The 14810-nt window shown below is 37.8% G+C and overlaps 1 protein-coding gene across 8 annotated transcripts in view; it reads left to right on the top strand.

Annotated features, from left to right (window-relative positions):
- RNF111 (ring finger protein 111) overlaps positions 1-14810 on the top strand; it is a 126695-nt gene that overhangs the window by 39979 nt on the left and 71906 nt on the right. The window contains exon 1 of one of the 8 annotated variants that reach the window (XM_078448655.2): positions 676-3642. The exons of the other annotated variants lie outside the window; for them this stretch is intronic. The gene's annotated coding sequence lies outside the window, so the exon portion shown is untranslated. Of the gene's footprint in view, positions 1-675; positions 3643-14810 lie in introns of those variants that run through there. 8 annotated transcript variants of the gene reach the window in all.

Genomic DNA, 14810 nt, shown 5'->3' with positions numbered 1-14810 from the left:
GGTACAGAATAGGGAATATAGTCAATGGTATTATATAGCATTGTATGACAGATGGCAGCATCTTGTGGTGAACATAGCATAACACAGAGAGATTGAATCACTATGTTGTACGCCTGCAACTAATGTTACATTGTCAACTATACTTAAAAAGTTTTTTGGTCATAATAAAATGAAAAGAGGAGGACTAGGTCAAACACAGACTGCTTTACCTCTATAAATCTGAGAGAATATGTAGAGAATTTTGGTTGTTAAAAAAACCAATAGCTAACCATCTTTTTTTTTTTTTTTTAATTTTTAATGTTTATTTACTTTTGAGAGCGAGAGAGAGAGAGAGTGAGGGAGAGAGAGAGGGTGTGCAAGCCAGGGAAGGGCAGAGAGAGAGAGGGAGTCACAGAATCTGAAGCAGGCTCCAGGCTCTGAGCTGTCAGCACAGAGCCCATTGTGGGGCTTGAACTCATGAACCTCGAGATCATGACCTGAGCCAAAGTCAGACGCTTAACTGACTGAGCCACCCAGGTGCCCCTAACCATCTTATTTTTATTTTCATAACCACCTTACTGCCTGCCATTCCTCTGATTTGCCTTTATCCTTATTCTCCACTTGAGGTCTTTTTTTTTTTTTTAATTTTTAAATGTTTTATTTATTTTAGAGAGAGAGAGGAGACAGAGTACGAATGGGGGAGGGGCAGAGAGAGAGGGAGACACCGAATCAGAGGCAGGCTCCAGGCTCTGAGCTGTCAGCACAGAGGCCATTGTGGGGCTTGAACTCATGAACCTCTAGATCATGACCTGAGCCAAAGTCAGATGCTTAATTGACTGAGCCACCCAGGCACCCTTCAGTTACTCCATTTTAATAGTCCTTTAGCATTCTCCCACTGTGGAGGCTAAGTTCCAAAAATCTCCAAGGAAAATAGAAGACATTGTGGCTGAGTAACATAATCTTATATAAAAATAATGTCATTGGAACCAGAGTCGTGAGTGAACATATGAAAGCGTGCATAACTGTACATTTAATTTTTAAAATGTGAAAGACCAAAACCAGCAACTTCTGTCAGAATTAAGATCCAGATGTGTGTGTTAGACTTTGGGCAAGTTGCCTAACTTTCTATAATCCTTAGTTCCTTCGAGATAATAGTTTTTAGTGAGGATAAAATGAAATAAAAGCATGGCACGTGGTTCCTTAACAGACCTTACCTGATCTGGCCCTTGACCATCTCTGATCCAGCTTGTGTACCATCTTTCTTTCCTCCCCTCCCCTTCTTTCTGTTGTTTGTTAGGCCTCTTCCTGCCACATGATCTTTCTTTTATTGTTTCCTCTGCTAGGAATGCTCTTCCTTTAGCACTGTGTGCTGTGGCTGACTGGTGGCTTCTTCTCATATTTCAGGTCTTTAGCTTCTTAGTGAGGAGCCCACTGATGGTCAGCTTTTCCTCTTTGTTTTATTTTCTTAATAGCACAGATTTCTCTCTAAAATTATCATGATTGTTTGTCTACTTGTGCCTTGTTTGTCCTCATTTGCATCTAATTTTCATGAAAGCAAAGACTTTCTGTATCCTGCTCATGGCTGCTGATCCCAGTGCCTACAACAGTGGCCACATTACAATAGACTCTCAATAAATACTTGTTGAATGAAAATAGTAAACTGAATAAATGGTAGCTAATACATTATCAATGGTAGTATATCTTCTAAAATATTAATAAGCTACTGTAAAATTAATTTCTGTTGCCTAGTTAACGTTTCCAGATTCTGGTCTGATCCCAGGTGCTTGGATGGAAAAAGTTTGGATCACCTAACTTGTATTTATCCTGTGATTTGCCATCACAGAGTACATCATTCTTTTTAGACTCTTGAAATTACCCATTTTATTCCCATGTGAATGAATATTTTTCTTCACAGATAGTAGTTCTAGTAGCAGTTCTAAGGCCTGGACTTAATTTCAGTCATCTTCCTTTATCTTGAACAAGCTTCAATTTAAAATATTTTTTCTTTTCAGAGTGCCTGGGTGGCTCAGTTGGTTAAGTGTCCTACTCTTGATTTCCATTTGGGTCATGATCTCATGGTTTGTGAGTTAGAGTCCCACGTAGAGCTCTGCTCTGACAGCCTGTGTGCACATGCTTTCCTGATTGTTCTCTCTCCCAAAAATAAATACTTAAAAATTTTTTTTTCTTTTCTTTCCTGTCATTTTTATTAATCTTCAGTTGCTCTTTTTTTCTGATTATCTCTAACAGGAAGAACTCATATATATACTGAAACCAAAATTCTAAAGATTGCCCATAAAGTATATAAGTAAATGTGTCTAGGCTAGACTTACATGTATGGAAATCCACATTGGGGTTAAGATTACTGTATTTATCCAGAATGTGAGATTTTTGGGGGATAGAATAGTATCTTAACTGTCTTCTTAATTATGACCTTGAGCAGTGGCTAGTAGCAAAACAGCCAAAAAGGGTTTGTTGAATAAGGTGGCTGACATTAGCATAGAGGATCGTGAATCCTTGGTTTCTCCCTACTAGTATCCTCAGTTGTCTAATAGGCTTGCTATTTTAGTTCTCGCCACTAGGATTTTCACTTTGCTGTCAGAATACACAGACCCAAGGTAGGCAAAAATGTCAGTCAAAATAACCTTGGAAATCCCTAAAGTTGGCCATAAAATATAGACATACAGTCTCTTAGAGTCCAGTGTATCCTGTTTGTCCTTTAGTATTGGAACAAATCACATTTCATTGTTAAACACTAGAAGAAGTAGTAGGCTGTGTTTATGGTCCATGTTGTGGGAAAAATAAATGGCTCTCAACATTAGAATCTGACAGCACAGTAAAATGTTTATATCACGAGAGGCACATGGGAAGTGAGACCAACTAGAGAATGGTAAAATTTTATCTTTCTTGTGTTCATTTGGGTATATAATTATTGAGCAGAATTGCAAGCATAATCTACATGGTTTAAATTATTCTTTCGTTGTTTTCATATTGTTGAATTCACATTAAGGGTGTGCTCTCTACCCAGAGGTGTTTTTCCTAATCCAGTTTTCAGTATGCCTTTACCTTCAATCATTAGAATGTAAGTAACTCTGTTTTTTCTCCTTATGACTCTAGTTCTTATTCTTTAGAACATGTTCTTAATATCCTCCAGCTTACATATTTTGACCCAAATGATACAGGAAGAGCAAAAACAAATTTTGTTTAATAAACTTGTTGGACTTTATCCGAGGAGAAATTGTTTCCTTGGGCAGTTTTGCTCACCACATTAGATCCTACATTCTCAGCCAGCTGCCATCTTTCCTAATCTAGTTTTTTGTTTCATTTGTATTTATTTTGTTACCCCACCCTTTAGGTGCTTTAACAGTTCAGGGGTTTTTGTTTTGTTTTGTTTTTTAATGTTTTGTTACTTATTTTGAGAGAGAGAGAAAGTGCAAGTGGGAGGAGGGGCAGAGAGAGAGGGAGAGAGAATTCCAAGCAGGCTTTGTGCTGTCAGCATGGAGTGACGCCTCCATCATCCGGTTATGAGATCATGAGCTGAGCCTGGGCTGAGCTGAAACCAAGAGTTTGACTCTTAACAGTCTGAGCCACCCAGGTGCCCCCAGGATTTTGATATGATCTTCAAGAGGAATTGAGGTTCATTTGAATAAGATAGACTAACTTGAGGTGGGTGTACCTAAGAGGATTAAAGGCCTGCCCCCCTCCCCCCCCAAAAAAAAGAAAGAGAGAAAACGGGAAGCTTGTGGATTTTTTTTGCCAGGATGATTTTTTTTTTAATGTTTATTTACTTTTGAGAGAAAGAGAGAGACAGAGGCATGAGCGGGGGAGGGCAGAGAGAGACACACACAGCATGTGAAGCACTCTCGAGGTTCTGAGCTGTCAGCACAGAGCCCGATATGGGGCTTGAACTCTTGAACCTCGAGATCATGACCTGAGCCAAAGTCAGACGCTTAACCGACTGAGCCACCCAGGTGCCCCTAACCATCTTATTTTCATAACCACCTTCCTGCCTGCCATTCCTCTGATTTGCCTTTATCCTTATTCTCCACTTGAGGTCTTTTTTTTTTTTAAATTTTTAAATGTTTTATTTATTTTAGAGAGAGAGAGGAGACAGAGTACGAATGGGGGAGGGGCAGAGAGAGAGGGAGACACCGAATCAGAGGCAGGCTCCAGGCTCTGAGTTGTCAGCACAGAGCCAAACATGGGGCTTGAACTCATGAACCTTGAGATCATGACCTGAGCTGAAGTTGGACACTTAATCGACTGAGCCACCCAGGCGCCCCTGCCAGGATGATTTCTAAAAGCTAGGTGACTCTTCACCTTTAAAAATAATAATAAAAGCCAGCGTGTGCATACATTATTTTGTTTAAAATTTACAAGAACCCTTTAAGGTAAATATTTCCATTTTTCAGATGAGGAGATTTAGGCATACAGTGGTTAGTAAAAGTAGTAATGGAGTTGAAGGGATTTAAGTTAGTAGGTTTTGACTCACCTGAGAAAGGGATTGCAAAATTCAGGGGCTTAACTAGTATTTCTGTATTGCCTTTAAGGAAGACATGAGGTATATTTTTATTTCCAGTGGGCATGGTCTTTGTCAGAAGAGAGAAGGATGGTGATACTTTATTTGGTTGGTGTGATGGGCGTGCTTAATTTCTCTGCATATTCCAGATTTTCTACAGGGAACATCTTAAAAAAATTTTTTTTGATGTTTGTTTTCGAGACAAAGAGACAGAGAGACAGAGAGAGGGGGAGGGGCAGAGAGGAGACAGAATCCATAGCAGGCTCCAGGCTCTGAGAGCCTGATGCAGGGCTCGAACCCACAGACTGCGAGATCATGGTCTGAGCTGAAGTCAGACGCTTAACTGACAGCCATCCAGGTGCCCCTAAGTTTTTTTTAATGTTTACTTTTGAGATGGGGTGAGGGGCAGAGAGAGATATAGGGAACATATTTTAGAAATCAATTTAATTTAAGTATAATTTATATATAATGTAAGGCATATATTTTTACTCTACAGTTCAGTGAGTTTTGGTAAATGTATATATCCATGTAGCCAACACTCCAATCAGGATATAAAATAATTCTATCACCTTAGAAAGTTTTTTCTTGCTCCTCTGTCAAAATTCACCCCATCTCTTGCCATAGGCAAACACTGATTTGATGTTTGACATTACGAATCAATTTGTTCTAGAACTTTTTCTGTTTGGCTTCTTTTGCTCATCATGTTTTCCTTTTAGCATTTTGTTGTGGAAAATTTCAAACATAAAAGTTGAAAGAATTGTACAGTGAACACCCATTTCCCCATCACCTACATTCTGTAATTAATGGTTTGCTGTTTTTTGTTTTATCACCTGTCCATCTATTCATTCTTCTAACCATCTTTCAGTCATGCTTACTGGTTGGTGGTTTGTTTTTATGATTTATTTATTCATGAGTTTATGAATTTATAAGTTTATTTTGTGAGAGAGCGAGTGACCCAGCAGGGGTGGAGTGCAGAGAGAGAGAGAGAGAGAGAGAGAGGGAGAGAGAGGGAATTCCAAGCAGGTTCTGTGCTGTTCTGTTATTGGGGCTTGATCCCACAACTGTGAGATCATGATCTGAGCCGAAATCAAGAGTCAACACACTAAGTCACCCAGGTGCCCCTGTTATGTGTTTTAAAGTAAATTGCTGAAATCGGTGCTTTTTTTTAATTTTTTTTTTAATGTTTATTTATTTTTGAGAGACAGAGTGTGAGCAGGGGAGGGGCAGAGAGAGAGAGAAAGACAGAATCTGAAGAGGCTCCTGGCTCTGAGCTGTCAGCACAGAGCCCGACGCAGAGCTTGAACTCACTGTGAGCTGTGAGATCATGACCTGAGCCGAAGCAGGATGCTTAAACTGATTGAGCCACCCAGGTGCCCCTAGATATCAGTGCATCTTATCCCCAAACAAATTCAGCTTCCATATCATTAACTAGACTTGAATATTCGTTTAATTCTTTGTTTTTATAGTAAAATTTACATACAGTGAAATGCATAAATTTTAAGTGTATGAGTTAAGTTTTGCCAAAAGTTTGTTTGTGAACCCAAATCCTTATGAAGAAATAGAATACCAACACTTCAGAAAGTTCCCTCATGTACCCCCTACTCAGTTGTTTCTCCTACCCTTTAATCCTTTGTAGAACACAACCAGTTTTAATTTGCCTTTACCTTAGATTAGATTGGCCTATTCTATAACTTCATATATATGGAATTATATACTTTATATCTGATTTCTTTCCCTTAGCAGGATGTTTTTGAGATTTACCCATAATGTTACTTGTATCAGTGGTTCATTCTGTTACTGTCATTGTTGCTGCAGTTTGGTATTTATATATCATAATTTTTTTATATATCCTAGTTGATTTTTATATATCCTAGTTTGATATATCCTTGTTGATCTGTTTTTTCCCAAATTTTTGGTTGTTATGAGTAAAGCTATGAACACTCACATACAAATTTTTTTTGTATACCTATGTTTTCAAACCTAGGTGTGAAATTACTAGATCATAGGTTAGATGTATGTGTGACTTTATTAGAAGCTACCAAAGATCTGTACGTGGAGTTCCAATTGTGCCACATCCTTGTTAACCTTTGGTGGTTTTGGTCTAAAAATTTTAGCCTTTTATTGGGTGTGTAGTTTTATCTCATTGTGGTTTTAATTTCCATTTTCCTGATGACTGAAGATATCAAGCATTTTTTCATGTACTCATTGTCCATGTGTATATCTTCTGACAAATTTTTTTTGGGTGGGCTTCTCCTATTAAGATGAAAGAGTTTTGCATATATTCAACTTATGTGTACGTATTTATATACATACAAATTACACTTATGTAAATGGTTTTTTTTTTTAATTTTTTGTATTTAGCTTGTTACCTTGCTTTTTTGTTTTAATGGTGCTTTTTTGTTTTCTTAATGGTATCTGTGAAGAGCAGATTTTCAGTTTGATGAAGTTTAGTATTTCAATTTATTTTAAGTGTATTTATTTTGAGAGAGAGAGAGAGAGAGCACAAGCAAGGGAGGGGCAGAGAGAGAGAGAGAGAGAGAGAGAGAGAGAGGGGGAGGGAGGGAGAGAGAGAGAGAGACAGAGAGAATGAATCCCAAGCAGGCTCTGCACTGTCAGCACAGAGCCTGACACGGGACTTGAACCTGTGAACTGTGAGATCATGATCTAAGTCAAAATCAAGAGTCAGTTGCTTAACTGACTGGGCCACTGCACTTGTAATTTATCAATTTATAAAAATTGAGTGGTGCTGTTTGTGTTCTATGAGACCTTTGTTCATGGTATGATGACATTTATCTTTTGCTATGTTTCTTTTAGAAATTTAAGGTTTAGCTTATTTTTTTCCTGAATTTGTTTTTTGAGAGAGAGAGAGAAAGCACATGTGCATGTACACACATGCATGCAAGCAAGGAGGGGAGGGGCAGAGAGAGAGGGAGACACAGAATCTGAAGCAGGCTTCAGGCTCTGAGCTGTTGGCACAGCGTTCAGCAAGGCTCGAACCCACAAATCGTCAGATCATGACCTGAGCTGAAGTCAGATGTTTAACTGACTGAGCCACCCAGGGGCCCCTAAGGTTTAGCTTTTAGGTCTAAGTCTGTCATCCATTTTTTTTTTTTTTTTTTAGTTTATTTATACATTTTGAGAGAGAGGGAGAGTGATTGCATGCATGTGTGCCCATGTGAGTGGAGGAGGAGCAGAAAGGGAGAGAGAGAGATTCCCAAGCAGGCTCTGCTCTGTCAGTGCAAACCCTGACTTGGGGCTCTATCCCTCAAACCATAAGATCATGACCTGAACCAAAATCAAGAGTCAAATGCTTAACCGACTGAGCCACCCAGACACCCCAGTCTGTGATTCCCTTTGAGTTAATTTTTGTGTCTGGTGTGAGGTGTAGAGGTTAAGTTTTTTCCACATGGTTCACCAGTTTTTCCACCACCATTTGTTGAAAACTGTATTCCTTTGCTGGTATCTTGGCACCCTTATTGAAAATCACTTGATGACATGTATGAGTCTATTTCTGGACTCTCCAGTCTATCCTTATGCCACTACCACCCTGTTTTGTTACAGTTAGGTTTTAATCCATCATCTTGCTGTTTGTTTTCTATTTGTCCCATCTGTTCTGTATTTTGTTTTCCTTCTCATGTCTCCTCTTTTGGGGTTGAGTTTTTTTTGTTTGTTTTGTTTTTTTGTTTTTTAGTTTTTTGGCTTTTTTTTTTTTTTTTTTTTTTTTTTTGGTGTGTGTGTTATATTTTGTTTTCACTTTTGGTTTATTAGCCAAACTTGTTTTATTTTTTATCTTTTGTCGTTGCTCTGGGGTTTATGCTCTACATCTTTAACTTTTCACTTTTTGTCTTCAAGGAATAATGGACTATTTCACATGATATAAAAACTTAACAGAGTCTACTTCTCTTTGCTCCCCTCCTATGCTTTTTGTTATTGTCATACATTTTACTTTTATATGTTATTAGTTTTGGGAAGATTTCCTCAAATTTAGGGTTATATTTAGAGAATAATTTTTACAAGGGTATCTCTATGACAAAAGATGCTAGTAGAACTTGCTTTATTCTATTTAACTTTTACAAAAGTCAGTGGGTGGTGATGATTTGTGAAAAAAGTCTTGAAAATTTGATAAATTCAGACTAGAAAACTTTCATATGAGTCTGAAAAAAGATGGTTGTATCATTTACTCTTTTTATAGAACTAGACAGAGAGCTTGGAGCATTCGTGAATGAATATCTCTGAATATTACCCAGTTATTGACTTTAGGCAAATTATTCAGGTAAAAACAAACAAGCAAAATACCCCTTTATGTCTTTATCTGTATATAAGCTAAATTTAGTGGCAGTATTTTACATTTATTTATTTTTAATGATTTCGGTAATTATTCTAAGCTTTTATTTTCAGGTCTTGATTTTGTCACTCAATTTGTATGTAATACACTTTTCAGCTTTTTTTTCCTTTTTTTGTGTTTTTAAAATTTTTAATTTTATTTATTTTTAATTTAAATCCAAGTTTGTTAACATATAGTGTAATAATAATTAATAGAATTTAGTGATTCATCACTTATGTATAATACCCAGTGCTCATCCTAACAAGTGTCCACTTTAAAAAAAATTTTTTTTAATGTTTATTTGTTTTTGAGAGAGAAAGAGAGCACCAGAGCGTGAGTGGGCGAGGGACAGAGAGAGAGGGAGACACAGAATCTGAAGCAGGCTCCAGGCACTGAGCTGTCAGCACAGAGCCCGATGTGGAGCCCAAACCCATGAACTGTGGGATCATGACTTGAGCTGAAGTCGGATACTTAACTGACTGAACCACCCAGGTGTCTCCCAACAACTGTCCTCCTTAATGCCCCTCACTCCTTTAGCCCTCCCCTCCACTCAAGACCCCTCCAGCAACCCTCAGCTTGTTCTCTGTATATAAGAGTCTCACATGGTTTGTCTCCCTCTATTTTTATATTATTTTTGCTTCCCTTCCTTTATGTCCATCTGTTTTGTATCTTAAATTCCACATATGAGTGAAATCATATAGTATTTGTCTTTCTCTGGATGGCTTATTTTGCTTAGCATAATACACTTTAGTTCCTTCCACGTTGTTGCAGATAGCAAGATTTCGTTCTTTTTGATCGCTGAGTAATACTCTGTTGTATATATATATACCATATCTTTATCCATTCATCCGTTGATGGACATTTGGGCTCTTTCCATACTTTGGCTATTGTTGATAGTGCTGCTGTAAACATTAGGGTGCATGTGCCCTTCAAATCATCACTCCTGTATCTTTTGGATAAATACTTGGTAGTGCAGTTGCTGGGTCATTGGGTAGTGCCATTTTTAATTTTTTGAGAAACCTCCAGACTCTTTTCCAGAGTGGCTACACCAGTTTGCATTCCCACTAGCAGTGCAAAAGGGTTCCTCTTTCTCTGCATCCTCACCAACATCTGTTGTTGCCTGAGTTGTTAATTTTATCCATTCTGACAGGTGTGAGGTGGTATCTCATTGTGGTTTTGATTTGTATTTCCCTGATGATGAGTGATATTGAGCAGTTTTTTTATGGGTCTCTTAGCCATCTGGATGTCTTCTTTGGAAAAGTGTGTATTCATGTCGTTTGCCCGTTTCTTCACTGGATTATTTGGTTTTTGGGTGTTGATGTTGATAAGTTCTTTATAGATTTTGGATACTAACCCTTTATCTGATATGTCATTTGCAGGTATCTTCTCCCATTCGGTTGGTTGTGTTTTAGTTTTGCTGATTGTTTCCTTTGCCGTGCAGAAGCTTTTTATGTTGACTGAGGTCCTCATAGTTCATTTTTGCTTTTGTTTCCCTTGCCTCTGGAGACATGTCAAGTAAGAAATTGCTGCAGCCAAGGTCAAAGAGGTTTTTGCCTGCTTTCTCCTCTAGGATTTTGATGGCTTCCTGTATTACGTTTAGGTCTTTAATCTATTTTGAGTTTATTTTTGTGTGTGGTCTAAGAAAGTGGTCCAGGTTCATTCTCCAAGTCACTGTCCAGTTCTTCCAACACCACTTGCTGAAGAGATGTCTTTATTCCATTGTATATTCTTTCCTGCTTTGTCAAAGATTAGTTGGCCATACGTTTGTGGATCCGTTTTTGGGTTCTGTATTCTGTTCTATTGATCTAAGTGTCTGTTTTTGTGCCAGTACTGTACTGTCTTGATGATTACAGCTTTGTATTACATCCTGAAGTGGAATTGTGATGCCTCCAGCTTTGATTTTTGTTTTCAACATTACTTTGTCTGTTCCAGGTCTTTTCTGATTTCATACAAATTTTAGGATTGTTTGTTCTAGCTCTGTGAAGAATGCTGGTGTTATTTTGATAGGGATTACATTAAATATGTAGATTGCTTTGGGTAGTATCGACATTTTAACAATATTTGTTCTTCCAATCCATCTTCTTCAATTAATTTCATAAGCTTTCTATACTTTTCAGTGTATAGATTTTTCACCTCCTTGATTAGGTTTATTCCTAGGGATATTATGGTTTTTGGTGCAATTGTAAATGGGATCGATTTCTTGCTTTCTCTTTCTGTTGCTTCATTATTGGTGTATAGGAATGCAATCGCTTTCTGTAAACTGACTTTATATCTGAAACTTTGCTGAATTCATGTATCAGCTCTAGTAGTTTTTTGGTGGAGTCTTTTGGGTTTTCCACATAGAGTATCCTGCCGTCTGTGAAGAGTAAAAGTTTGACTTCCTCCTTGCTCATTTGGATGCCTTTTATTTCTTTGTGTTGTCTAATTGTTGAGGCTAGGATTTCCAAAACTATGTTGAATAACAGTGGTGAGAGTGGATGTCCTTATCGTGTTCCTGACCTTAGGGGGAAAGCTGTCAGTTTACCAGTGAGGATGATATTAGTGCGTTTTTTGTATATGGCTTTTATGATCCTGAGGTGTGATCCTTCTATCCCTCCTTTCTTAATGGTTTGTATCAAGAAGGGATGCTGTATTTTGTCAGATGCTTTTTTTGCATCTTTTGAGAGGATCATGTAGTTCTTATCCTTTCTTTTATTAGTGTGATGTATCTATCCTTTCTTTTATTAGTGTGATGTATCACATTGATAGATTTGCAGATATTGAACCAGCCTTGCATCCCAGGAATAAATCCCACTTGATCATGGTGAATGATTCTTTTCATGTATTGTTGGATCCAGTTTGCTGGTATCTTGTTGAGATTTTTTGCATCCATGTTCATCAGGGAAATTGGTCTATAGTTTTCCTTTTCAGTGGGGTCTTTGTCTGGTTTTGAAATCAAGGTAATGTTGGCCTCATAGAATGAGTGGAAGTTTTCATTCCATTTCTGTTTTTTGGAACAGCTTCAAAAGAATAGGTGTTAACTCTTTAAATGTTTGGTAGAATTCCCCTGGAAAGCCATCTGGCCCTGGACTCTTGTTTGTTGGGAGATTTTTGATTACTGATTCAGTTTCTGTACTGGTTATGGGTCTGTTCAGATTTCCTATTTCTTCCTGTTTCCGGAATTTGTCCATTTCTTCCAGATTGCCCAATTTGTTGGCATTGCTTTTCAGCTTTGTGTCAGTTGGGAATATAGTGAATATTCCACTTATGTCTTCACATGAAACCATGGCTAAAAACAAATTTTGGAATGCATGTTGTTGGCTCATTTTATATTGCTGATTATTGATACATTTCTTGACAAGTTTTGGGATTAATCTTTATTCTGTTTTAGCTTTCTATTATAGCTTATAGTTCCCTCACAACTGAAAGGTCAGTGAAGGTGAGACTGCTGCCTGATGTGACAGGGAGGGAGTTTAGTGTTCATGTTCAAGATTAAGGGAGAGTATAGGGTTCTAGGTACTGTGGATTCTTCCCTGTATTATTAAATTGAAACAAATTCTGGGGGAAATTTGGTAATTATCTGGACCTTTGTTTAGTCATTCTTAATGCTGAAAAATATCTCAAGAAGTCATTTTATTTTTCCTTTTTCTTCCTAACAATAATTCTAGACAAATAGTTGAAATAGAATGACATTTTTGAAGATTAGATGTTGTTTATCAGAAGATCATATGTTGTCTCTCAGAAAACTGGTACATTTGTAGGTATACTTCATCATTAAATATGTGTTTTATTCAGAGAACCTCTGCCATGGAAAACAGGGTGATCAAGTCTTATTTCTTCCCACTTCACTCTTTTTCCTTTTATTCTTCCTAGAAAACCTTCCCTGGTGTACATACCCTCCCCTTTAGAACTGAATTAGGCTCTACTCCAATTTGTTTCAGTGCATACCTGTATTATAACACTTACTGTATTTTAATTACCTACTGATATGTTTCCCTAACTGCTAGACTCCAACTTGTTAAGGACAAGATTATGTCTTATTCATTTTTGTATTTAGAATATTTGGGACAGTCTGGCATATTTAAAATACTAAGGAAGTGTTTATTGTATGGTGTGTAACTTTGATAGGGCTGCTATGACAAAGTGTTTCAGACTGGGTGGCTTGAACAACATAAATCTATTTTCTCCCAGTTCTGTCGACTAGAAGTCCAAGAATAGGTGTCGTCAGGTTGGTTACTCCTGAATTCTGTCTCCTTGGTTTGCAGATGACCACCCACCTTCCTGCTGTATCTTCACATGGTCTTTTCCCTGAGTCTCTGTGTGTGTCCAGATTTCCTTTTCTTGTAAATGATACCAGTCAAATTGGATTAGAGCCCATCATATAACTTTATCTAATCTTAACTACCTCTTTAAAGGCCCTATTTATACTCTTATTCATGGTATTGGGGGTTAGGCTTTCAGCATATGAATTGGGGGGAGATGCACAGTTAGATCCATAACACGTGGATAGTTTGATTTGGCCTACATTCCAGCTAATGGTGATTTCTTTCTTTTTTTTTTTTATTTATTTTATTTATTTTTATTTTTTATTTTTTATTTTATTTTTGAGACAGGGAGAGACAGAGCACGAACAGGGGAGGGTCAGAGAGAGGGAGACACAGAATCTGAAACAGGCTCCAGGCTCTGAGCTGTCAGCACAGAGCCTGACGCGGGGCTTGAACTCACGGACCGTGAGATCATGACCTGAGCCGAAGTCGGCTGCTTAACCGACTGAGCCACCCAGGTGCCCCATCTTTCTTTCTTTTTTAAATTGTTTTTATTTTGAGAGAGAGAGAGAGAGCGAGCAGAAGAGGGGCAGAGAGAGAGGGAGACAGAATCCCAAGCAGGCTTCACCCTGTCAGCACAGAGTTTGATGAGGGGCTCAAACCCACAGACCGTGAGATCATGACCTGAGCTGAAGTCAGGAGTCAGGCACTTAACCGACTGAGCCACCCAGGGGCCCCTAATGGTGATTTCTTATGGGCCAGTACCAAATCAAGGTTGTCAAAGTTGGAACCACAGGTTTCCTAGCTTGTATAAGGAAAAGGTGGCTTAATTTTAGTGTTTTGTCTTAATTCCCACTTAGGTAATTATATTTAATGATTAAGATCCTGTAACTTTTAGTGCTTTGAAGTGTACTCCCTTACTGTACTCATTTAATAATAGGTTTTCTTTATGTCAGAAAATATATTTTTTTAATGTCACAAAATATTGATAAAACATACATACATTTACACACATACCCGGGAACATGTGTGCTTTGTGTACATATTGGCTATGAAAGCATGATTGCTGAACATTTAACCCAGGAAACACATGTTTATTTGCCCAATTCCCAGTGGTAATTTGTAAAGAATTTAGTAATTTCTCTATAGAAATGCCATGAATTATACATAATTTCCCAGTTTATGCAGATTCATGCCTTGCTATCCCAGTGGAGTGACCAGACAGTTGTAAGCTTTTTCTTTTTACATGGTAGTTCCAGCTTTAGATTTCCCTCCCTCTACCTCCCCAGCAGTCCAGTGTAAGATTTTTGGAGATGTTTTTGGCAGTGGTGAGGGGCTGGTGAAGTTGGAAAGCAGGGTAAGCTCCACCTTCACTCATTTGTCTCTTCCCTTTTTAAGGGATTTCCTTGGGAGAAATTTGTATATAATGCCCTAGTGCCCTTCCCTTTAAAAATAATAGAGCTTTTATTTTACAGTAGTTTTACATTTACAGAAAAGTTGCAAACATAGTACAAAGAATTTGTTATGTACCCTTCACCCAGTTTCCTTTATTGTTAACATCTTGCCTATCATACATCTGTCACAACTAAGAAACCGACATTGGTACATTACTGTTAACTAAACTCCAGATATTATTTGAATGTAGTCTCCTCTGGTCTCACAGTTTCTCAGTTCTCATTGTTTTCTTATGATCTTAACAGTTTTGAAGAGTGTTCATCAGGTATTTTGTAGAATGTCCCTCAGTTTG

The sequence above is a fragment of the Panthera onca genome, chromosome B3, assembly GCF_046562875.1.
Source record: "Panthera onca isolate mPanOnc1 chromosome B3, mPanOnc1 haplotype 2, whole genome shotgun sequence".
Taxonomy (NCBI): Eukaryota; Metazoa; Chordata; class Mammalia; order Carnivora; family Felidae; genus Panthera; species Panthera onca.
This window is presented reverse-complemented; position numbering and strand designations above follow the sequence as displayed.